General features: G+C 37.5%; 1 long non-coding RNA gene across 1 annotated transcript in view; it reads right to left on the bottom strand.

Annotated features, from left to right (window-relative positions):
• Positions 1–1,818: 1,818 nt before the first annotated feature.
• LOC132672631 (uncharacterized) overlaps positions 1,819–24,547 on the bottom strand; it is an 81,131-nt gene continuing 58,402 nt past the window's right edge. Inside the window, exon 5 of the long non-coding RNA XR_013557277.1 lies at positions 1,819–1,973. This is a non-coding gene — a long non-coding RNA (uncharacterized LOC132672631). The remainder of the gene's footprint in view (positions 1,974–24,547) is intronic.

Below are 24,547 nucleotides of genomic sequence, written 5' to 3'. Positions count from 1 at the left end.
AATCAATCAAAGCAGACTTGGAACTGGCACAGAAGTTAGAATTAGCAGATAAGCATATTTAAACAGCTTTTATAACTGTACTCCACATGTTTGAAAAGTTAAGTACAGATGTAGAAGATAATGGTTTTAAAGGCCCAAATCAGACTTCTCTACATGAAAACGACAATATGAAATGTTTAAAAATAAAATACACTGGATGGAATTAAATACAGAAAAGACATCACAAAAGAGATTACTGAATTTGAAGAGATAGTAACAGAAACTATCCAAAACAAAATGCAATGAGAAAAAGCATTTAAAAAAAAAAAATGAACATCAGTGAGCTATGCACAATTTCAAGTTGCCTAATATAGGTATAATTGAAGTCTTTGAAGGAGAGAGGAGAGTGGTGTGGGAAAGAAGAAATATTTGAATAAATCATGGCCAAAATTTTTTCAAATTTGGTGAAAGTATAAACCATAGTTTTAAAAAGTTTAATGAACTCAAGCACGAAAGAACTACAAGAAGGTATATAGTCAAATTGCCCAAAACCAGTGATAAAGGGGAAAACTTTTAAAACACTCAGAGGGGAGGAAAAAAAAAGGTCTTGTTATGTACTGAGGAAAAGGATGTATCTTTCATATACCCCTAGTCTATGTAATTTTCTCATTGGAAACAAGGCAAGCAAGCAAGACAGTGGAGAAACATCTTTAAAGTACTGTAAGAAAAAAAAAACACCTGTCAATCTAGAATTCTATATTGCAGCAAAAATATAGTGAACACATTTATCATTCCCAAAAGTTTAGTCATGACTCCTTATAAATCCTCCTTCCTGCCAATCCCTGCCACTCTCTTCCCCTGGAACCCCAGGCTATCATTGATCCTTTCTCTGCCACTATAGATTAGTTTGCACATTCTAGAATTTTATAGAAGTATAATCCTATAGAGTGCGTGCTTTTTGTCTGACTTATTTCACTAAGCATAATTTTTTTCAGATTTTTCCATGTTGTTGCATGTGTGACCAGTTCACTCCTTTAATATTCCATTTTATAAATCTACCAAAATTTATGTATCCATTTGCTTATTGATGGACACTTTTGAGTTTTTTCAATTTTTGGCTACTACAAATAAAGCTACTATCAACATTCCTATATGACACATGCCTTCCTTTATGTAGAATAAATAGCTGAGAGTATAATGGCTACATCATATGGTAGGTATATATTTAACATTTTATGAAGCTGCCAACTTGTTTTTGAAAAATTTTTAACGACCTAGTCAGGTAAAAATAATTACTCCTCTCTTTGAGATGAGGAAATTGAGTCTCAGAGATATCCTGATGCTTTGTTCAATGTTACTCAGCCAGTGAGCAGTGAAATAAAAAAAAAAAATACCAAACAAACTTAGTTTTCCCAACTCTACACTTAGAGAAGCTTCCATCGCCCCTAAAATCTCACCACTCATCTTAACAGGATACATTGTTATGAGAGAAACAGCAGCTTGGAGACCTGCTGTTAAGACCATGCTTTGAAAATTTATTCCACGAAACTTTAGTCTACAAGATGATGTGTGACATTTCCTTGACTTCTGCAGTCAAGGAAGTTTGGGAAGGGTGAACCCATTAGCCACCCACTCACGTAATTCATCATTCACACTGGAATATGGAGATGAGAAATTGTGTACTAACAAAAACCATTTATTTTTTTTAATAAAGTATTTCCTAACCATTTTTGAACATAGAACTTTTGGAGGGGGGGGTGCTGCAACTTTTAACAGCCAGAGCTTGTAACTTTTAATGGGATGTTATAAACTTATGATAATAAAACTGTGTTAGAGATAACAAAATTAGAGTTAGGACTTATAAGTAAGAATAGTAGTAGAATCTCTTTTACCTGGCTTTTCAGGCATCATGAAAGAAACAAGTAGAGCCACAAGTCTCAGAGAAGTAAAACTCCTGCACGCAGGCATCAAAGTGAGGTTTCTGCAGTAATCTCCTAGACATCAGAATTAAACAATTTTGTTTTTATACTGACTCAAAATCGATTGGTTTTTTTTTAAGTTCAAGCTGAGTTATTCGTTGACATTTTGAACTTCCCTAAAAGAAAGAAAATTACTACACCTAAACCACTTCAGAGTTGATGAACAAACTGTCTGGAATGGTAAGGGCATGTCTTCTTTTGGGTCCTGCAGATTATGGGGCTTCACACAGTTAAGTAAAGTAGAAAAAGTCAAGAACAATTTGTTGACCTCAATGGCCTTTTCTCTACAGGAACCAAATTCTATTAAAAACTATATTCCAGGCCATATTTATGCTTTAAGAAAAAGGCACCAAAGTTTGATTTAGACTGTCCAGGTTGCCTCTTGAAACTGCCATTGTTGTTGTTTTGACTGTGATTTTTTTTTTTGATGTTAAAAGAATTTTCCCCAAATCAAAATGGAGAGCATTTCAAAATCCAGAAAGAATTAGTTTGCCAGTTCTTCCTGTCTACCCACACTGTCGGGACTTTACAGAGTGATGCAGAGCCGGGCAGCAGGATGGCAGAAGGCTGTGGAGAAAGAAACTCTATGTGCAGGTTATTCTCTATTTGCCCCTTTGGAGCCATTCTCTGTGCCCTGTGCCCATGGAGGATGACTTTCAGGGACTCCATCACTTCTGTTTCTGTTTCCTCTCCCTCTGGTCTCTGATTAGATCAGCCAATGGGAAACGCCAACAAGATACAAAGTCCTGGATCCCTCTGCCACCTCTGTGCACCCTCCTCCCTGGCGGTGCTCTGGCTGGGATTGCCTCCTTTCCCCTCACCATGCTTCTGTCAGATGACCACCGCCCTCGACCTGCCCTCCCCGCATCCCTTCAGGCTTAGGGATGGCAATGGCTTCCCAGTGTTGCTTATCCTAAGGTGCCTTGCCATCCCTTATTTTTTCTCTTGACCCTGATCCTACCTCTGTCAATAGTTCCTTTATTAAAGTTCACCAGTTATCCCTTTGAGTGTGCCCAACTATTTCCTGCTGGTATTCTGACACATACTTCTGTTCTGATGTTAAAATTCCTATTAAATTTCTTAATATCATACTATGCTTAAAAGTTGTGATATGATGTATTTTCAAATTAGATGTCCTGGTCGCTCCCTGGTGGTCTAGTGGTTAGGATTCGGCACTTTCAAATTAGATGTCCTGCTTTGAAAGAGACTTTTTTTATTAAAAAAATGTTTACTTATTTATTTTTGAGAGAGACAGAGAGAGACTGAGAGAGAGACTGAGAGGGGAGCGGGGGAGGGACAGAGAGACAGAGGGTCCCAAATAAGCTCTGCTGTCAGTGTAGAGCCAGACACAGGGCTCTATCCCACAACCTGAACCATGAGATCATGACTTGAGCTGAAATCAAGAAGTGGAGGTTTAACTGACTGAGCTACTCATGCACCCCAGAAAGGGGAATTTTTTAAATGTAAAAGCCTAATATGAATGAAGTTATTTCATACTAAAATGGTGAGTCCTAACTTCTTGGGAAGTGGGTTTTGGGAAAGCATTTTAGCTACTTAGACTGGCTGTCAAGAGTGTATCTTGTCTCCTAACTTTACAAAGTGTGTTCACAAAAAGTTCTAAGACATGCTGGCCCCAATCCAGGCCACCTTCTCACCCCTACCCAGGCCTGTGATTCCTCTGGATAAAGGACAGTCTGTTTGCTTCCCTGTTTCTGAACCACATCTGCTAAATTGGAGCAAGTCAGAGGAGCTGGTGGTCTGACACTCCACAACTCCTTCCAATTCTTTTCTGTTTTGCCCCCTATTCTCTTGCCCACCGATTGCCGTTTTGCATCAAAATGGCTTGTTTTCCTTTTGGTTTTCCCCTTTCCTCTTGTCTCTTGATGACCTAAATGCCAAGGCTATAAGTCTCAACCACACGGAAGGTGCATCACACTAATGTGTAGTAATGAGAGCTAAAGTTCTCAAGTTTGCAAATATATTAAGGTTATGCCTTCAAATAACATAACTTTCAATCATCTAAAATCCATAATGCTTTCTTGAGTGGGAGGAAAAGATGTGAAATTACCACTAATGTATCAGGAAGTAAGCATCATTGGCAGCCTTGCCTATCCATTACTGATGTACATTTAATAGCCCCGGCCATTACAAATAATTGTAGTGTTTTATTTCTGCACACACAAAAATTGTTTTTGATTCATTAAAATCTGGGCATGCCTGTGGGAATGTCACATATTTAAATGTCATCCAGGAAGTGAATTGTAGAACAAAAAAGGTTGAGCACAGCTGCTCCAGGGAACAACTAAGACAAATCCCATTACTGTAGGAAATCCCCAGTGGAAGCCTTGGTACGATTCAAGAGAGAAATTCTCTATTGTAATAATTACATTACTATATACATGATCTTGAATGGATCCTGTCTTACCTGCTAAAGATTGTTTCCCCGTCTTCCCCCATCAACATCTGTTTTTGAAAGCCATTTTTTTTTCCTATAGCATCTGAAAAAATTTCATACAGGCTAAGGTTGTTAACTAGCCCCACTTTGCTTCATTCTTACTTTTTTTCAAGTGGAGCAAAGTAAATTGCCCTATTTCCTGTCGTTTTTCAAAATAATTTCTACCTCCAATGTGGGGCTCAAACTCAGGACCCCAAGATCAAGAGGCACATGCAATACTGACTGAGCCAGCCAGGTGCCCCACCTTATTTTCAGTCTTTTGAATTCATCAGTCTTGACTTTCTGATGTTGACACATAATTGTTTGAACATAATGTATATGTTTGCATTCCTTTTTTTTTTCAAGCTAAAAGTAAAATCAATTTAATGGGACCCAGTATTAAGATGCTAGGCTGTGTCTGCACCCATTGTGCAAAGGAATATGCTAACAAAGACTAGACATACACATGGTTCTTCTTTTGTGGACCGGGGAACTGAACCTTTTGTTGTTATTTGAGCTCTTAGATTAATGCTTCTCACTCCACCCTTGATTTTAGTGGCTTTGACATCTCAAAAGAACAGGTAAAGGAAAAGTTACAAATAAACAAGCGGAGATAGTCTTTGGCCTTATTTTGGTTTTGTTTTGTTTTTTAATTTTTAAAAAAATTTTTTTTTTGACAGAGAGAGAGAGAGAGAGAGAGAGAGAGAGAGCGCGCGCGCATGAGTGGGGGAGGGGCAGAGAGAGAGGGAGACACAGAATCCGAAGCATGGCCTTATTTTGTATAATCACCTAAGTACATGTCAACTCACTACAGTTAATTAATTTGTCTTTAAACGATACATTTAGAGACTATTAAATGTTTTATTTTCACAGGTAGACTACTCTCCCCGGTATTCAAGAGGAACAAACCCTCATGTCTCAAGTTGAAAAGCATTCATGCAAATGGTTTCCAAACTTGAGTGTGTGATTTTGTTTTCTCCACAAGAGGAGACATCAGGTGCTACAGTTCTGAGAAGGAGTCGATAGGGCTTGCCTTGCTGGCTGCAGCAGAGGCCTGGGAAGAGCCCACCCTATAAGGAAGGCCCTGGCTGGGGAAGGACAGTTAAGTGGGCTCTGTTGAGCAGCAGACTCTGCGAAGGGTCTAGTGTAGCAGGCAAACACAGGACACTGTATCCAGTGGATCACATTACCAACTGGATGTGGTTGATGAGAATAGCAACTGACATCAGAGAGGGCCATCAGAGCATGTCCCCACAAGGGCACCAATATAAAAATCAGGAAGAAACAAGTTTCATAGAGCTACACACCAGGCTGGGAGCACAGGGGATACTATGTTCCAGCAGCTAGAACTCGAGGGGAATTGGTAAGAAAAAGGCAGGGCCAGTTCTAAAGGTACTTACACCAGGTACAAGAAAGAGGAGACCTATTTGCAGAACTGGGTAAAAAATGGGAATTGGGGCTCAGAAATGGATCCCATTGTCAAAGTGGGACACAAGGGCAGAGTAAGGGCAATAGTAAAGCTAGGAATGCAAAATCCAGAGTTTCACAACAGAGCTCATCATTTCCTTCTACTAAAGTCTGATTTGATCCTAAAAGGTAGGGCTCAGAAATTTCTTCCTCAATGCTTAAAAAAAAAAATTCAGTTTCCTGACCTTGTCTGTGACACTTAATATTAGTCAGGATTCCTGATGGCAAGTGACAGAAATCCAATTAAAATTAGATTTAGGGGCACCTGAATGGCTCAGTTGATTGAGCGTCCAACTCTTGATTTCGGCTCAGGTCATGATCTCACAGTTCATGAGATGGAGTCCCACATCAGGTTCTGTGCTGACAGCGTGGAGCCTACTTGGGATTCTCCCTCTCCCTCTCTCTCTCTCTGGCTCTCCCCTGCTCACACATGCACTCTCTCTCAAAATAAGTAAATAAACTTGAAATAAAATAAAATAAGATAAGCTTTAAGCAACCACAATAAAAGGAATTTATTGGTTCATGTAACTAGAAAGCACAAGGGTAGATCTGACAATTATAAACACAGTTAGATCCAGGGGCTTAAATACTCCCTCAGATTCTTCTCCAATCTTTCACTTCTACTTGTCTCTACCTAGTGGTGGGTGAATAGATGTTTTAGCAACTAGGTCTCTGAAGGAAAACAAAATTATGTGTGTACGTACATATATAAGCTTATTGCAAATGTTATTAATAGAAAGGAGGTATAGAATGACTTATGAATAATAATAAAATATATAATACTCTTTACATAAATTTGATATAGCTGATTTATTTCCATAGAATGCTTTTGTTGATTTTTGCCAAACTCTTACATCTGTAGCCAAATGTGATTGTTTTTAAGAATGTGTATAGCTCTGACCTGAATGTTAGTTGCTATTTTCATTTACAGGAAAGATAATGCTGTAAACTAAATTGTGTCCCCCACAAATTAATGTGTTGAAGCCTGTTATGTACTGAAAGTATTCCTCCAAAATGCTGAAGTCCTAACCCCCCAGTGTGATAACATGAGGAAGGGGGGACTTTGAGAGGTTATTAGGCTGAAGTGAGGTCATGAAGGTGGGATCCTCATGATGGATTATTGTTTTTATAAGAATAGAAAGAGACCAGAGTGTGCTCTCTCTCCCCTCCCCCTAAACCGCCCCCACCACGTAAGGACACAATGGGAAGGTAGCCATCTGCAGCTGGGAAGGGGGTCCTCATCATGCTGGCACTTTGATCTCAGACTTCCAGTTTCCAGACCTCAGAGAAAAAGAAAGTCTATTGTTCAAGCCACGAGTCTAAGGTATTTTGTTTTAGCAGCCCGAACAGACTAAGACAAATCTCTAAGCACCACTGTACTGTATTTGGAGATAGGGCTTATAAGGAGGTAATTAAGTATAATGAGGTCATAGGAGTGAGGTGCTAATCCTATAGGATTGGTGGCCTTATGAGAAAAATAAGAGACCTCTCTCTTTCTGCATGTGAACAAACAAGGGATCACGTGAGCACACAGCAAGATGGAGGCTGCTTAGAACTCAAAAGAAGAGGCCTCAGAACAAAACCTGTTTCCAGCACACTGATCTGGGACTTCCCAGCATCCAGAACCATGAGAAATACATTTCTGTTAGTTAAGCCACACAGTCTATGGTATTTTGTTTGGCAGCTCAAGCCTACTAATCCAGACAAGAAATATGAAAGGGAAACAATAAATATATATGTGGGAACTTCACTCTTTTTGCAATAACTGACTTCTTTGCTGAATTGGATTATAGCTGTTGAATACTAGAATAATATTTCCTCATTTCTATGCACTATTTCTAATGTAACATCTTTAGAATGACACACCTTTAGGTTTAATCTGCATAACATTTTCTCTATAATTTTGCTAAATCTAGAAACAGAATTATCAAGTTATGCCTTGTGGTCCTAATCTGGTCTGCTGCTTGTTTTTTTAAATAAAGTTTTATTGGAGCACAGCCATGTTTGTTTATGTGTTGTCTATAACTGCTTTTGCACTGAATTGGCTCAAGTAAGTAGTTCTGACAGATGATATGGTCTGCAAAGCATGATTTGTTTGCCATTTTGTCTTTTACAGAAAATGTTTACTAATCTCTGGTCTAGAAAATAAACAAAACAATAAATTAAGACTTGATTGGTAGTGTTTGTCAATTTCTATAATGTAAATATTTCCAGCATGGCTGATTTCAAACTACTGGTGTAAATGTCACTGGCCACAGAATTGAGAAAAGATGTGCAGTAACACATCATTATATGATATTTCCATCATTTAGGAAACAATAGCCATAAATAATCATAAATAACATCACAAAATAATTAGGAAATGGTGAGTTTTAGATATGTATTCCCCTTATGTATAATACTATGTATTGCTTTTAGTTAATGGTAAGTTCATGTCATTTGTTTTTTAATAATGGCTATCTTTAACGACTGGCTCACAAATTTCATGAAAACTTAACAATTGGTTCAGACAGGCCAGTTTGAGCTGGCTCCTGCACACCATTATTTGCTTCTTTTGGCATATTGACCTCACTCTCTTCTTCTGGGAACAGACTCCTGGCTAGAAAGTTGGCAGCTGGCTGCCCCAAGCCCACTTCTTAAAGTCTATCATACAAAGATGTGAAACTCTTGACCCTCCAACACATAAATCACATTAGTCCTTGAACCAATCACTTTGGCTAGAAGATGAGGGAGGGTACAATGACAGATAATACCACTAAGATCTGATGGAATGAGAGAGGAATTGTTTCTTTCTTGTAAAAAGTGGTTCTAGCCAAATAAAAAGAAACCAAAATTAGTTCCTTAAAATCCTAATTGCCTTATTCCAAATGCTTGTCAATGTTGAAATGTGGTACCAAGAACTAAATACAATACCTGATTGAGTTATATTCAGGACAAAGCACAGTTGAGAGAAGCACTGCGCTAGATGTGTTCATCGTTATTCTACTAATGCAGCTTTAAAATGCAAACTCTCTCTCAAAATTTATTAACCTCTTTAATCTGGTTCATGTTGACATTTTAATCAATGAAAACACCCAACATTTTTCTTGAGACCTGCTCTTAAAGGTATTTTCCCCATGATCTGGATTTATAAAAATTGACCCTTTTTTAGTCCCAGTGTGGAAATTTACATTTCTTTTCTCAGTTGTTATTTATTTCAACCCCACTTTATCAATAAGTTGACACATAATATTTTGATTCTGTTATTTGGTATATTTTCTATTCCCACCACTTTTATTTTGTTTCTATATTACAATTATTTATGATTTTCATGTCTTCATTCTAGTCATTGTTTTTTTAAATTAGTCAATTTATTTTGAGAGGGGAGAGGGGCAGACAGAGAGGGAGAGAGAGAATCCCAAGCAGGCTCTGTGCTGTTACCACAGAGCCCAACTCAAAGCTCCAACTCACAACCCATGACCTGAGCAAAATCAAGAGTCATATGCTTAACTGACCGAGCCATCCAGGCACCACTTCATTCTTGTCATTGTTAGACAATTCTTTAACAGGAGAGATTCCTTTGACATACTACTAGAAGTTTCTTTTTACATTGCCATCTATCCATTAAGTAATTCTCTTTTACAAAGAGTACTTAAACCATTACAAAGCCAATCCATACACCATTATTGTGTATAAGCTCTGTCTTGGGCATAAAGATATCAGGAGAGACCAATGACATAGGACAATTATACTTAATTCTTCAAACAATACTCTAGAGGAATTATTATGCAATTAATAGGATTATGATTTTGTTTCTTGTGAGAAAAAAATAGGATTAGCACTTTATGTTGACTATGGTTCTAAGGTAGATCATGGTAAGGCCTGTAAGCCCCTTTCCAGAAGACAAAAATTTAGATGTTGCAAAAATGAAAGAGACCATATAATTATTTTGCAAAATTTCTATACGCCATTCTTTAATAAAGCATAGAGAGGGACTTGCCCAATGAAACTGCCTAAGCTGAGTTGACAACAGGTGGTGACGTCTCCACAGCTCACAATTTCTGCCTTGGGGCTCTTAATAAAGGAGTTCACACACCTTCCTTGTGGTACTCACTTAACCATGCCCATGGAGTTCTTGTGTACTTGTGTGTGGTAAGGATTGTTGTTGGCAATGAGTAGGGAATAGTATCCCTGACTGCATGTATATACCGATGAAGAAATTTATCTGTAATAAAATGTCTTAAAATAGTTTAAGTAATATCTGTTATTTTTATTGTTAACAAGTGTTAACATTATTATTGCTAATGTTGTCTTAGAGAAAAATGAGGATAATAGAAAAATTATTTCTTTAAGAACATAAAAGCTCAACTTTGCTTTCTGAAATTATCTCAATGATTTTAAAAAGAATCAAACTTGGCATAGCCATGGGGCACAGTGGGTTGGTGTGGGGCTTGGGGGTATCTCTTATTTGAAAAAGTTCTATAACATATCAGACCCCAGAATGGGACTAAATTTCCTCCTGGTTGTGTGCTGTGACAGTCATCCTTCAAGATAACAGGTGTCTGTGTCTAGCTTGCTGATGAGGGAAGGGCACAAGATAACAAGAACTTCACAGGGAAAATACAACAATTATTGTGTCAAACAAGTGTCATGCCCCATCAGGTTGTACAGGCTGATTCTTGCTAGACTTTCAAGATTGTGGCACTCGTTTGGGTGCCCCTGACTTTGTGTCCCAGCTTGCATCTTTTTCACATGGCCTTTCCATGTGAAAGTACTCCTCAGAGTACTTAGGTTCCTGCATTGCTTTCCATGGCTGCTTCCCCATTTTCTTCCTACTCGAGATGATTTCTGGTTACCTTGTCAGCACTTGGCCCTGTACAGCCTCCCATCTCTCTTCAGTCATATTCCTTCTTAGCCTCAGACAATGGAACATGCATACATTTCCCTTGAACATTCTACAAGCTGCTTTCTCCAAGTCTAGAGGAATGCTTAGCCACTCATAACTTCTCTTCCTTCACATTGAAGGGAGACTCCCATCACTTACCTCTTTCTGACCAGTCCTTCACATTGGCTAGAGGTACAGCCAGTGTAGCTGTTGTCCTCATTGTTTTCCCTGCCCTATCAGAGGAGAAATTGTCAGCAAGCTAGCTAAGGATTTATTAGATGCTCCTCTTTAGGTAGAATAGCATGTCTAGAAGAAGTATGATGATTTCCAGCTTTCCATTACTAAATATAGCTGACATGTCCTTCTGAATTTCATACAGGGTTTTATGCTTTTTTGACATGTCTCTTTCATTGGTTACTTTTTTGAACTGGAAAGAAAATCCCTTCCAATACCTTATTCCAACTGACAATTTTATTCCTTTGGGACTTTGTAACACCAATGGTGTTATATTTACTTTTCTCTGTGAAAGATCATATTCATTTTATCTCTTACCTATGTTCTATGAAGCTTACTTATCTTTACATTAATGCATTAATCAGAGTGCCTGACACATGATAAACTGTAAATAAAGGCAAGTTGAATAGAAACAAATAGGTAGAAACACATACAAAGCCTTAAATAATTTTTAAGGCTCTTTCTCCAGATGTATTTTCTGGACAATAATTGGGCTCTTTCTTCACTATTATTCTTTTCTCTGTATAGCATGGACTTACATTTTATGAGTTTATAGTTCTGGAGCTTGAGTCTGCAGTCGTAATATGTGCCTATGGACTTACTAGGATTCAGAATTACCTTCTTGCTCCCCCTCAAAAAATAAAACAAGATTCAGAGAGTGCTAGAGAAAGCCACAGTGAAATTTCCTTATAAAACAGCCAAAGAACCAGATTCCCATGATTCCTTTAAAACAAAGATCATTCTTTGTATTATTTGAAGTTTCACATGAGAGAGGTGTCTGCTTTTCAGGAGGCTGTCTTGCATATTTGGGCCTGAAAGAAACAGTAAGGAGGAAAAAGAAAAATGTGAAGACTCAGAGGTTTTATTCTAAAATATGAATAAGTCACTGTGGACAGTGTTCCTAAGAGAAACCTAGAAGCAACTTTTATAGGAAAATCAACAAAAACCTAACTGAAGATTCAGGAAGAGTTGATTGTTCCCACGTAGATAAAGAAAAATGACATTGCAATGCAGAATAGGACAGCTATCATTTTAGGTTTAGAAAAGAGTAAGTCTGAGAGGAAACATGATAGTTTAAAGTAAATTGAAGAAAGGAAGAAGGACTGAAAGGAATAGTGGAAATATGGCAACTATTTGGTCAAAGGATCATGTTAAGAACAGTGTGTGTGAACAGGACACACTGTTTTTTCTTGTTCCTTATCAGTGAATATTTTCTTTTAGAGTTACATATTTTTACAGACTAATTTTCTAGGAAAGCATTTGATCTTAGAGCAAATAAATTACTGGAAATACTTATCTGAATCAGAGTGAACTTCCAAGTTCTTAAATGAAGAAACATCATCTTTGTGCTCATGAGTAAATTTCATCTGTTAATGATGATATGGTCTGATTACTCCTGTCTTCAATAATTCCCCTTTCCCATCACTACGTCTGTGGACATTGACAGAGCTCAGTCCTTGGCTTACTGCTCTTCCTTCCTGATACACTTTCTTTGATGTCTACTTGTTGCCAGCAAACTTCATCAACCCACCAAAAAGTGATACCCAAGTCTTTATCGCTAGCCCAGATTCGTGCCCACCACTTCCACCCCTGTGATTGTGTTATTGGATATATCCCGCTTCTACATGATGCTGTGACCTCAAACTCCTCAGTCAAACTAAACATCACATCCCTCTGTCCTGCTACCTAAGCTTTTCCTTTGGCGGGTAAAGGGGAGACACTGGGAAGTTAATTGGTAAACAAGGGGCAGATAGAAGATATTGCCACATTCAGATAGGGACTTAAATAACAGATGTAAGAATGTTCCTTTCTACTTGAGGACTGCCTGTTCTGACCTCTGATCCTGAGTCTTGGAGCTATTTCTTCCTCATAACTCTGACCTGGTGGGTTACTTTTTTTTTTTTACTTTGAGGTCTTAAAACTTCTTGAGCTGATTAGTCTCATCCTGTCTGTCAATCCTTCACTTTGATAATAAGTCAGTATACTACCATTAAAGAAAAAGAGAGAATATATTAAATATGTTTGTATATTCACAGAATATTTCAAGTAGAACACACAAGAAATTAGTAAAAGTTGCTGAATCTAAGTAGAGATATTAGGTAGTTAGGGGCAAGGAAAGAGAGACTTACTTGTCAATTAAACCCTATTATAGATTTTAAGTTGCTGTAGTCCTCCTTTCTCTCTTCCTTCCCCTCCTCTTCCTCCCCATCCTTCTCCTCCTTCTCCTCCTCCCCCTCTTCCTACTCCTCCTTCTTCGACTTACATGTATCATGTACTTTTAAAATTTAATGAAAAACTATGTGTCCTATTGTCAAATAAGTCATTCTTTGTTCAGTCAGAAAATAATGAGTACCTACTATATGTCAGACACTATTGAATAAGTAAAAATAGAATTACCATATGATCCAGCAATTCCACTTCTGGGTATATGACCAAAAGAACTGGAGGCAAAGACTCTAAGAGACATTTATACACTGTGTGCCTAGCAGCAGTTGAGTAATCACAACTCAGTAATCACTCAGTTGAGTAATCACTCAGCTGAGTAATCCCAAAACAGCCAAAAGGTGAAAGCCAAACAAGTGTCAATCAGCAGATGAATGGATAAACAAAATGTGGTCTGTAGTACATACAACAAAATATTATTCAGCTTTAAAAAGGAAGGAGATTCTGACGCATGCTGTAACATGATGAACCTGGAGCTAAGTGAAATAGGCCAGACACAAAAAGACAAAATACTGTATGATGCCACTTACATGAGGTCCATGAGCAGTCACGTTTCCAGAGACAGAAAGTAGAACAGTGGTTGCCGGGGGCTGGAACAGTGGGGGAATGGGTGTTATTGTTTTATCAGCACAGAGTTTCAGGTTTGCCAGATGAAAGAGTTGTGGACATGGATGGTGGTGATGGTTGCACAATAGCACTGAATGCCACTGAACTGCATGCTTAAAATGGTTAAGATGGTAAATTTCACGTTGTGTGTGTTTTACCACAATTTTTACAAAGTAAAACAAGCTAATCTTAGAGAGTGCAAGTAGTGTGAGGAAAACAAAACTAGGTGACAGGACAGGAAGTAATGGGATAGGTTACGCAGAATGGTCAGAAGAGGCCTCTCCAAGGAGACAGTGTCTGAATGAGATGGGAACGATGGAAATGAGCTAGCCAGGAGAAGGTCTTGGGCACCAGAGCAGGCAGAGGAGCAGCAGTGTGAAGGCTACCAATGGGAAAGAGCTTTGTGTACTTGAGGAGCAGAAAGAAGGCAAGAGGGAGGCAGGGCAGGTCTTCTGCTGAGGCAGCCACACCATTCAAGTCAGCAGGTCGACACTGTTAACTGACCACGCTATCTTTGCTCTTTTTATGGAGGAGTTCTAATTACTTTTATTGCTCCATATCCGTCTCGTAGGATATCAAGATTAAAATTTTTCCTAATGGGTTTCCTCAAGAGTCTGAAAGTGAGAAAATGTGGAGGCCTGAGGACAAGAATGATTCCAAATGTCCAGAACTGCAGGCAGACAGTGGGTACCAATTTGACTCAGTTTTGAGTTTAGGCTCAGAGGCTTTCTAACTGTGTGAACCTTAGTCAATTCACATCTCTGGTAATCAGTTTCTTCCTCTGTCAGAGGAGATTCATTATAACTCCTTCCTTATAGTGTTGCAGTGAAGATCAAAGTAATTATGAATAACCAGTTGATATATTAGTTATTATTATGCTATTGATTTTCTGGTCCTGTCTTACCTCACTTTAGAGTGATTCTAGCTATCTCAAAGGTTATCAATATAAACTTAACAAGTAGTGTAGGCAAGGCAAACAAAAGCGAAAATGAACTACTGGGACCTCATCAAAATAAAAAAGCTTCTGCACAATGAAGGAAACAATCAGCAAAACTAAAAGGCAACCGACAGAATGGGAGAAGATATTTGCAAATGACATATCACATAAAGGGTTAGTATCCAAAGTCTATAAAGAACTTATCAAACTCAACATCCAAAAAACAAATAATCCAGTGAAGAAATGGGAAAAAGACATGAATAGACACTTCTCCAAAGAAGACATCCAAATGGTTAATAGACACATGAAAAAATGCTCAACATCACTCATCATCAGGGAAATACAAATCAAAACCACAATGAGATATCACCTCACACCTGTCCGCATGGCTAACATTAACAACTCAGGCAACAAAAGATGTTGGCGAGGATGCAGAGAAAGAGGATCTCTTTTGCATTGTTGGTGGGAATGCAAGCTGGTGCAGCCACTCTGGAAAACAGTATGGAGGTTCCTCTAAAAACTAAAAATAGAACTACCCTATGACCCAGCAATTGCACTACTAGGCATTTATCCACGGGATACAGGTGTGCTGTTTTGAAGGGACACACGCACCCCCATGTTTATAGCAGCACTATCAACAGTAGCCAAAGTATGCAAAGAGCCCAAATGTCCATCGATGGATGAATGGATAAAGAAGATGTGGTATATATATATAAAATGGAGTATTACTCCGCAATCAAAAAGAAGGAAATCTTGCCATTTGCAACTACGTGGATAGACCTGGAGGGTATTACGTTAAGTGAAATCAGTCAGTCAGAGAAAGACAAGAATCATATGACTTCACTCATATGAGGACTTTAAGAAACAAAACAGATGAACATAAGGGAAGGGAAACAAAAATAATATAAAAACAGGGAGGGGGACAAAACAGAAGAGACTCATAAATATGGAGAACAAACTGAGGGTTACTGGAGGGATTGTGGGAGGGGGGATGGGCTAAATGGGTAAGGGGCACTAAGGAATCAACTCCTGAAATCATTGTTGCACTATATGCTAACTAATTTGGATGTAAATTTTAAAAAATAAAAAATAAAATATAAATAAATGAATAAATAAATAAATAAAATTAACAAGTAGTTTTAAAAGAAAAGACATGACATGTAGTTCCAAGGACACAGAGAGGAGAAATGGCAAGATATAAAGTACTGATCCTGGCAACTCTAGAAAGTTTGGGCCTCTGGAAGGGCAGACCTTGAAGACCACACACAGTGGCTTCCATGAAGCTGGTCAGCAGGTCTCCTTTGGACGGCTTCCTGAGATCACAGAGTATGGAAACCTGGGTTTCTACTTTTCTATGATTTGCTGGTGACAAAGAAGAGAAAGGCTTAAAATAAATGAGATATTGATATTTGAGTTTGTTCAGAGAATTAATTTTAAGTGACTCAACGAACTTCATTGATAGGGGGAATTGAGAAACATTAGTATGGATGAAGAGAAAAACCTTTTAATCCCCAACATTTTGGCCACAGAATAATAATGTCTTTGGGGATTGGGTAATGCTTAGGTGATCTTTCAACATACTGTAAATTATCTTTTCAATTGCTGTAATAGATCCACCTAGATAATCTTTTGAACTCATACAGCATGAGCAAGTTGTTGTAAGACATGTCTAAGTTCATTATCTATGGAAAAATATGTGTTGAGCAAAGTGTAGTTGGATACAGGGAGAATATCTTGGGTAAGTGATTTGTTCAAAGAGGACATGTAGCAGCACATAGCTGACTCTTATTAAGATGTCAGTTCTGTGAGGCACAGATCATGTCTACATTGGTCACTGCTGTATCTGCAGAGCTTGTCTCAGTGTCTGGCACACAACAGGTTATTAATAATATTTATTGAGAAAATGAGCAAATGAATTAATGAAGTGGTGGTATCAGCAATTTCTCAAGTTTACCAACTTTCGTGAAGAGTGATTTTTCTTCCCAACATGGTGATTCGAATCACAAATCTATTGAATAAACGTCCCTCATTTCAAAGGATGTTGATTACTCAACCAGCCTTTAATCAGAGGCTGCCTCAGAGACTGACGTGGGGAAGTGCAATCCCTAAATACTCCAACCCTCTTCAATCAAAAGAGCTCTCTTTTCATTTGGTTTACACATGGATAGTCTGTGTAACTTTTATTTGGCCACTAAATTTAAAATGTGAAAAACTACTGCATTACATAGCTGACACTGAATAATTTAATTGGGCCATAAACAAGTAAGAACTGTGTGAAATGATGAATAAATATATCTATATGGATAATTGTGCAACATTCCCTAAAACTTTCCTCCTTCTCCTCTCCTTTGATGAATTTTGAAACATTAAATATTCTCTTACACTGCGCTTCCTTCTAGGCATTTTCTAGACTTTTCTCTACCATTTCTGATTTGTCCTTTCTATCAAAAAGTAAACTGCCATGAGCGCACATTCCTTTAGTGTTTGCTTTCCATTAGGTAACTCTGAATGGTAGTAAGTTTCACTAGTCCCAACAGATGTGCTACTAACCCCAAACAAAGATCTTTACCAGAAAGCCCTCAAGAAGTGGTTCTTCTGAACATGGGTTAGGGAAATATTTGGGGCCAAGTAGCTTTTCAGAGCCCCGAAATCATTCAATCACTCCAGTTGGTCAGTTGCCCAGAGCATTCAGGGATAGCTTAAACTACAAAGCAGCAATCTTAGAGGAATCATACCTCTCTGTGTATCAGACCTCTAACCTCTCTACCATTGGGAGAAAAATGTTCTAACCAGAAATCTTATGCACAATTGCATTCTTTCCTATGGATTAAACTATTCCTTACATTACATTTTTCCTACAATAACACACCCACCTATTACCATTATGATTATTTTTGCTAAGATTATATAGCTCCAAAAACAAAAAAAATGTCTTTCAAAGTTTCCCAGGAAACTAGGATGTTGGCAAGATATCATTGAAAACAACATGAAAATGGTGGGTGGTGGGAGGAGGTGGAGAGAGAATTTTGTAACAGAATTTCAATGCAGTCAAAACAATATACACTATGCTGCTGAGGTTCTGTGAAGACTGGAGAATAAACTACACCAGAGAAATGGTTTCAAACACACAAGGCAAAGGCGAAGGCAAAACACTGCCAAGCAAAGGAGGCTGGTTGAGCTGGAAAAAACAGCAACACATAAAGACCAAGACATGAACTGGTGGAGCTAAATAGTAATTAGTGACTGGATATTGAGCAAAGACTTAATTAATATTCCCAAGTTACAAAAGAGCCCCTGCAATGCATGGCACACTCAACCCTCTAATGAGCATGAATTCATGTTGTGCCAGTAAAAGAATAAGAGAAATCGCTCCTGTCATTTGCTTTTAAGATGGTTCACAAAGGAAAGCAACGTTGTCATATTTTGTTTGTTTGTGTGTTTGTTTGTTTGTTTCTGGCAGGGAAATTGATGAGGCCTGTTAACCACATTCATCCTTGGACAGAACATCCCTAACTGTCCAGGTTATCATCAGTGAGTATTTTTCCATAATGTATTTTATAAATCAGGAGGTGCAGATTTGATATTATCTGATATGACAACACCAACAACCACAACTGAGGATCCGTTTTACAATGGAACACTGCTTTCCTGATCATTAACATTCAGAGGTAGTTAAAAATATATTGGTCATGAACTTCTGTTTTCAAACACAGGGTACCCTTGAACTAGAGATTATTCTATTATTATTTCCCATCTGGACCAAGTTTTAAAGGAGTCAAAAGCCATGTATCTTTAATGTGAATACTAAATTTTGATGAATTACCATTTAAAATTTCACATTTTTGTTACTTATTTTATTGCTAATGGCCTTTGTTGGCATAAATTCATTGACACTTAGCATAATACTTATCTTTAGAAGATGAGAAAAATGGATTCAACATCAACCATAACTATCTTGAACAATACTTTAAAGACTTTTTGTCAAATAAAAAATGTACTATGGTAGAAAAGAAAGCCACGGCTAGTGAAAAGAAAGGAAATACAGAGAACTATAAATTCATTAATTCCCAAAAATATCTTTAGTTTGAAATAAACGTATAATTTTTGTAAAAAGAAAACGACAAAACCAAAACCTCCTCATGAAATCTATTTGGTTTAAATAGTACACTCTAGTTGAGGCTTTGTAGGAAATTTACAATTATACTATAAATAAACTATTAAACTAATGAGAACAAGGGCTTCTAGGAAAGAAATAGTTCTTAATAATATTAAAGTGCTTTTAGAAAGTATGATAGACAGAATAATCTTCTCCCAAAGACGTTCATGTCCTAGCCTCTGGAACCTATGAATATTTTACCTTTCAGGGAAAAATGGACTTTGCAGATATGATTAAGTTAAGGTTTATGAGATGGGGAGATTATCCTGATTATACAGGTGAGCTCAATGTAATCACAAGGGCCCTTGAAAGAGGGAGGCCAGAGGAGCAAAGTCAGAAAGGGAGATATGACAAGGGAACCAGAGGTTGGAGTGATGCATATGGAAGATGGAGGACGGGGTCACAACGCAAGGAGTGTAATGACACAAAAGGTGGAAAAAGCCTCAAAACAGATACTACCCTGCAGCCTCTAGAAGCAACACAGACCTCCTGACATCTTCATGTTAGCCCAGTAAGTCTCATTTTACACTTCTGATCTCCAGATTGTAAGATAATAAATTTGTATTGTTTTAAGCCACTCAACCTGTGGCTTTTTTGTTACAGCCCCAACTGGAAGCAAATACATAAAGCCTATGAAAAAAATAAAAATTCTCTCTGTATTCCTATTTCCCACTGACAGGCATCATGAAGTACTTCTGTGTTATATTTACATAAATATTCACAAACATGCCCTTTTCAAAAATTGGGCTATACTCGGGACTGCTGTTCTGTCTAGTTTGATGTTGGGGTTTTGAGGATTTTAAAAATTTTTTTAATGTTTATTTATTTTTGAGCGAGCGAGTGAGAGAGAGAGAGAGATTGATTGACAGCATGAGCAAGGGAGGGGCAGAGAGAGGGAGAAACAGAACTTGAAGCAGGCTCCAGGCTCTGGGCTGTCAGCCCAGAGCTTGACGCGGGACTTGAACTCACAAACCACGAGATGATAACCTGAGCCAAAGTCAGACTTGAGGATTTTTTTTACTTAAAATTTTGTCACTAACATTTTTTTAAAGCCCACATATGACTTTTTAACATTAACTTTGGGTGGAATGAGGGATGGGTGGGCAGTAGGAGAGGGCAGCTCCTGTAGTATAGTCTGTCTTAATGTGGCCAATCCAATTGGTGGATATTTAAGGTGACATTTCCCTCATTTTTGTTTTACTACTATAGGCAATATTTGGTGAACATCCCTCTTTATCAGTAATAACCTAAACTAAGAAGTTCAAATGGAATGCAGTAAAAAAATGTTAACTACCACACCATCCGAAGACTCCATGATGATTCAAACTGCTACTGTGGTATGTTTCTACTAGCTTTTTGTCAGTGATCTTTGAGTAATTTTTGGCCTCCTCTGTATTTCTTCTTTAATACATCTTATATTTTAAGGTCCCTTTCAGGTGGCCATTTAAAGTTTTGCATACACTCCAGGCGAATCAGTGAGGTTTCTTGGTAACAAAAACAGAAACATAGATAATGCAGAAAATTATTTAGTCAAACGATATTGAGTAGCTCAAAGAATGACTAGCAGAGCTGAAAATCCAGTATGGAAACTATTCAACCAGCACCGCAGCTATAGCTATGTTATAACATACTAGTCCCACATCAATTTCACTGCTGAGCATTCATCAACATACTCTATACACGGATGCTGAACTCAGACATAGGCACCACTGACATTGTCTGCCCTATTCTTCCTCCCTTCCCACCTATGAAATGGACATGGCTGCCAGAGCCACTGCCTCCATAGCGGGCTTTCTCTGTCCCTGCTTCTTCTGGTCATCCACTCCCTTTTTAAAATCTGGGGTAGGTGTTTCTCATGGCTAAACATCAAGTAAGACCCTAAACTCAAAGGAACCAGGAAAGAAAGTCCTCCACATTTTCAGCTCCTACAGTGGGAAATAGACTCTGACTTCCATGAAGCCCCAGGTGCAATTAAGCCTCCAAAGATATAAAAGGGTCTTTAAATACTAGGTAGACAAAAATAATTATGCACATCTGCTACATATGACAGTGGATCTTTGGCTTCTTGACTTTTTTCCAATGGACTACTAGACTTGGTTGAAACTGTGCTCTTATCCTTCTGGGGCTAACATTAGAAGTTATGGTAGACCAGGGGAACCAGGAAGCACATTTAAACACAGGAGAAACTCCCAGCACTTTTTTTTTTAACCTTGATTTTTAAAAAAATTTATTTATTTATTTATTTATTTATTTATTTATTTATTATTATTTTTTTAACGTTTATTTATTTTTGAGACAGAGAGAGAAAAAGCATGAATGGGGGAGGGTCAGAGAGAGGGAGACACAGAATCTGAAACAGGCTCCATGCTCTGAGCTGTCAGCACAGAGCTCGACGCGGGGCTCGAACTCACGGACCGCGAAATCATGACCTGAGCTGAAGTCGGACGCTTAACCGACTGAGCCACCCAGGCACCCCTTTAAATTTTTAAATTTAATTAATTTACTTAGTTTTTCAAGTTTTATTTAGAAATATTTGATATATATCACTATAAATTTAAGACAAACAGCATGATGGTTTGATTTATATACATTGTGAAACAATTACCACAACAGGTTCAGCTAATATCCATCTTCTCATACAGATATAATAAAAAGCAAAGAAAAAAGAAAAGGAGGAACAATTTTTTCTCATTGTAATTAGAACTCCTAGGATTCAAAAAAAAAAAAAAAAAAAAAAAAAAAAAGAACTCCTAGGATTCATTCTCTTAACTTTCCTATGTCATGTAGCAATGTTAACTATAATCATTATGTTGTATGTTACATTCCTAGTACTTACTTATCTAATCGCTGGAAGTTTGTATCTTTTGATGACCTTTTTCCAATTCATCCTCTCCAAACCCTCCACTTCTGGTAACCACAAATCTAATCTCTTATGAGTTATTGTTTTTCATTTCACATGTTAGTGAGATCAGACAGTATTTGTCTATCTCTGACTTATTTCACTTAGCATAACGCTTTCAAGGTCCATATGTGTTGTTGCAAATGGTAGGGTTTCATTTTTTAAGGCTGAATAGTATTTCCATATTATATATTATATATATATATATGTATTTTTTATGTGTGTATATAATATATATATATATATATATATATATATATATAAACTGTGGAGTGTGTGTATACATTTTATGTGTGTATTTTAAATACATTATATATATGTATTTAAAATACACGCATAAATATATATATTATATTATATATAATTATATATAATTATAAATATATATATTATATATATACACTCACACACACATGCATAAAATGTATACACACACACACATACACACACACTACAATTTCTTTATCCATTCACCCACTGATGGACACTTAGGTTGTTTCCATGTTTTGGCTATTGTATTTTTAAATTTTATTTATTTATTGATTTATTGATTGATTTATGTATTTGCAAGTTAGTTAACATACAGTGTAGTCTTGGCTTCAGGAGTAGAATTAATCTTGATTTATTGCATTTTTCAGATTATAACTCTTCGAATGTAAGAACTTTCCTCTTGGGGCGCCTGGGTGGCTCAGTTGGTTAAGCATCTGATTTTGGCTCAGGTCATGATCTCAGGGTTAGTGAATTGAAGCCCGCATACAGCTCTGTGCTGACAGCTCAGAGCCTGGAGCCTGTTTCAGATTCTGTGTCTCCCTCTCTCTCTCTGCCCCTCCCCTGCTCACACTCTGCCTCTCTCTCTCTCTCTCTCTCTCTCAAAAATAAACATTAAAACAAAATTGAATGTGAAAAAATTGTGTGTTTACAGGTGAAATAATATACTGTGTTTTTTATTTGTTAATCAGATATTTTTTTAAATATGAAATTTATTGTCAGATTGGTTTCCATACAACACCCAGTGCTCATCCCAACAGGTGCCATCCTCAATACCCATCACTGTGGCAATGAGAAAGAATGAAATAATATACTGTTTTAAATATGCTTCAAAATTATAGGGGAAGGATGTTAAGAGGATGAAGTATAGATGAAACCAGACTGGCCATGTGTTGAAAAGATGCTCAACGTCACTCATCATGAAGGAAACACAAATCAAAGCCACACTGAGATACCACCTCATACCAGTCAGAGTGGCTAAAATGAACAAATCAGGAGACTATAGATGCTGGCGAGGATGTGGAGAAACGGGAACCCTCTTGCACTGTTGGTGGGAATGCAAACTGGTGCAGTCACTCTGGAAAACAGTGTGGAGGTTCCTCAAAAAATTAAAAATAGATCTACCCTAGGACCCAGCAATAGCACTACTAAGAATTACCCAAGGGGTACAGGAGTGTTGATGCATAGAGGCATGTGTACCCCAATGTTTATAGCAGCACTTTCAACAATAGCCAAATTATGGAAAGAGCCTAAATGTCCATCAGCTGATGAATGGATAAAGAAGATGTGGTTTATATATACAATGGAATACTACTTGGCAATGAGAAAGAATGAAATCATGCCATTTGCAGCAACATGAATGGAACTGGAAGGTATTATGCTGAGTGAAATAAGTCAGTCAGAAAAGGACAGATATCATATGTTTTCACTCAGATGTGGAGCTTGAGAAATTTACCAGAAAACCATGGGGGAAGGGAAGGGGAAAAAAAAAGTTAGAGAGGGAGGGAGGCAAACCATAAGAGACTCTTAAATACAGAGAACAAACTAAGGATGGATGGGGTGGGTAGGGAAGAGGGGAAAATGGGTGATGGGCATTGAGGAGGGCACTCGTTGGGATGAGCACTGGGTGTTGTATGTAAGCCAATCTGACAATAAATTATATTCATAAATAAATAAATAAAACAAAAACAACAACAAACAAACAAAGACTGGCCATGTGTTGATAGTAGTTGAAGCTAGGTGATGAGCACTGAGGATTCATTAAAATATCCTAATTTTGTATCTATTTAAACATTTCCAAGAAAGAATAAAAAAGAAGAAATTGTGTAAAGTCATATTTATTCAGGCATATATTAATTTCAATCATTTTAGGAGGGCAAAGAAACCTTGAGTGGTTTTCCAATGAAGAGTTCAGCCAGATCATTTCTATGGGTATGATTTTATCTGTCGTGATCTAAGAACCATTTGGCTTTTACTTGGAATATGATAAGATGGGCTTGGTTACTCCCTATGCCTCATTTTTCCATATACTTAAAAAAGCAAATGTACCTTTACCTTTTGAAGGAAGCAATTACCACAGAGTGGCTTTCTGCCATTCCAATTTATGCCATAAATCTCAAAACTTTGTTCAACATACTTAAGTCTTTTCATTTAAAAAAAAATAGAACTTCCTTTAAAAAACAGTATTCACAAAACACAGTTTCCTCCACCTCCATCTATTTCAACGCCCATTCCAGGCATACCAATACCCAAGCAACTATTAATTTTAAGTATTTTTTTTGTGTGGGGAAAATATCCAAGAATTCTACTCTTTTCTCCATTTCTCTTCAGATAGTAATGCAAAAAGATCAATTTCTTCTTTGTCATGGTCATTGTCTTTCTAGCTCAGGGACTTTAGAACCAAATAGAGAAATGAGCATTCTGTCTTTTTCATTCTGGCTTGAAATTTGACATACACTTTTACCAGAAGAAAATATTTTATACATATTGAAGAAGGAACAG

This window comes from Panthera onca, chromosome C1 (assembly GCF_046562875.1).
Source record: "Panthera onca isolate mPanOnc1 chromosome C1, mPanOnc1 haplotype 2, whole genome shotgun sequence".
NCBI lineage: Eukaryota > Metazoa > Chordata > Mammalia > Carnivora > Felidae > Panthera > Panthera onca.
This window is presented reverse-complemented; position numbering and strand designations above follow the sequence as displayed.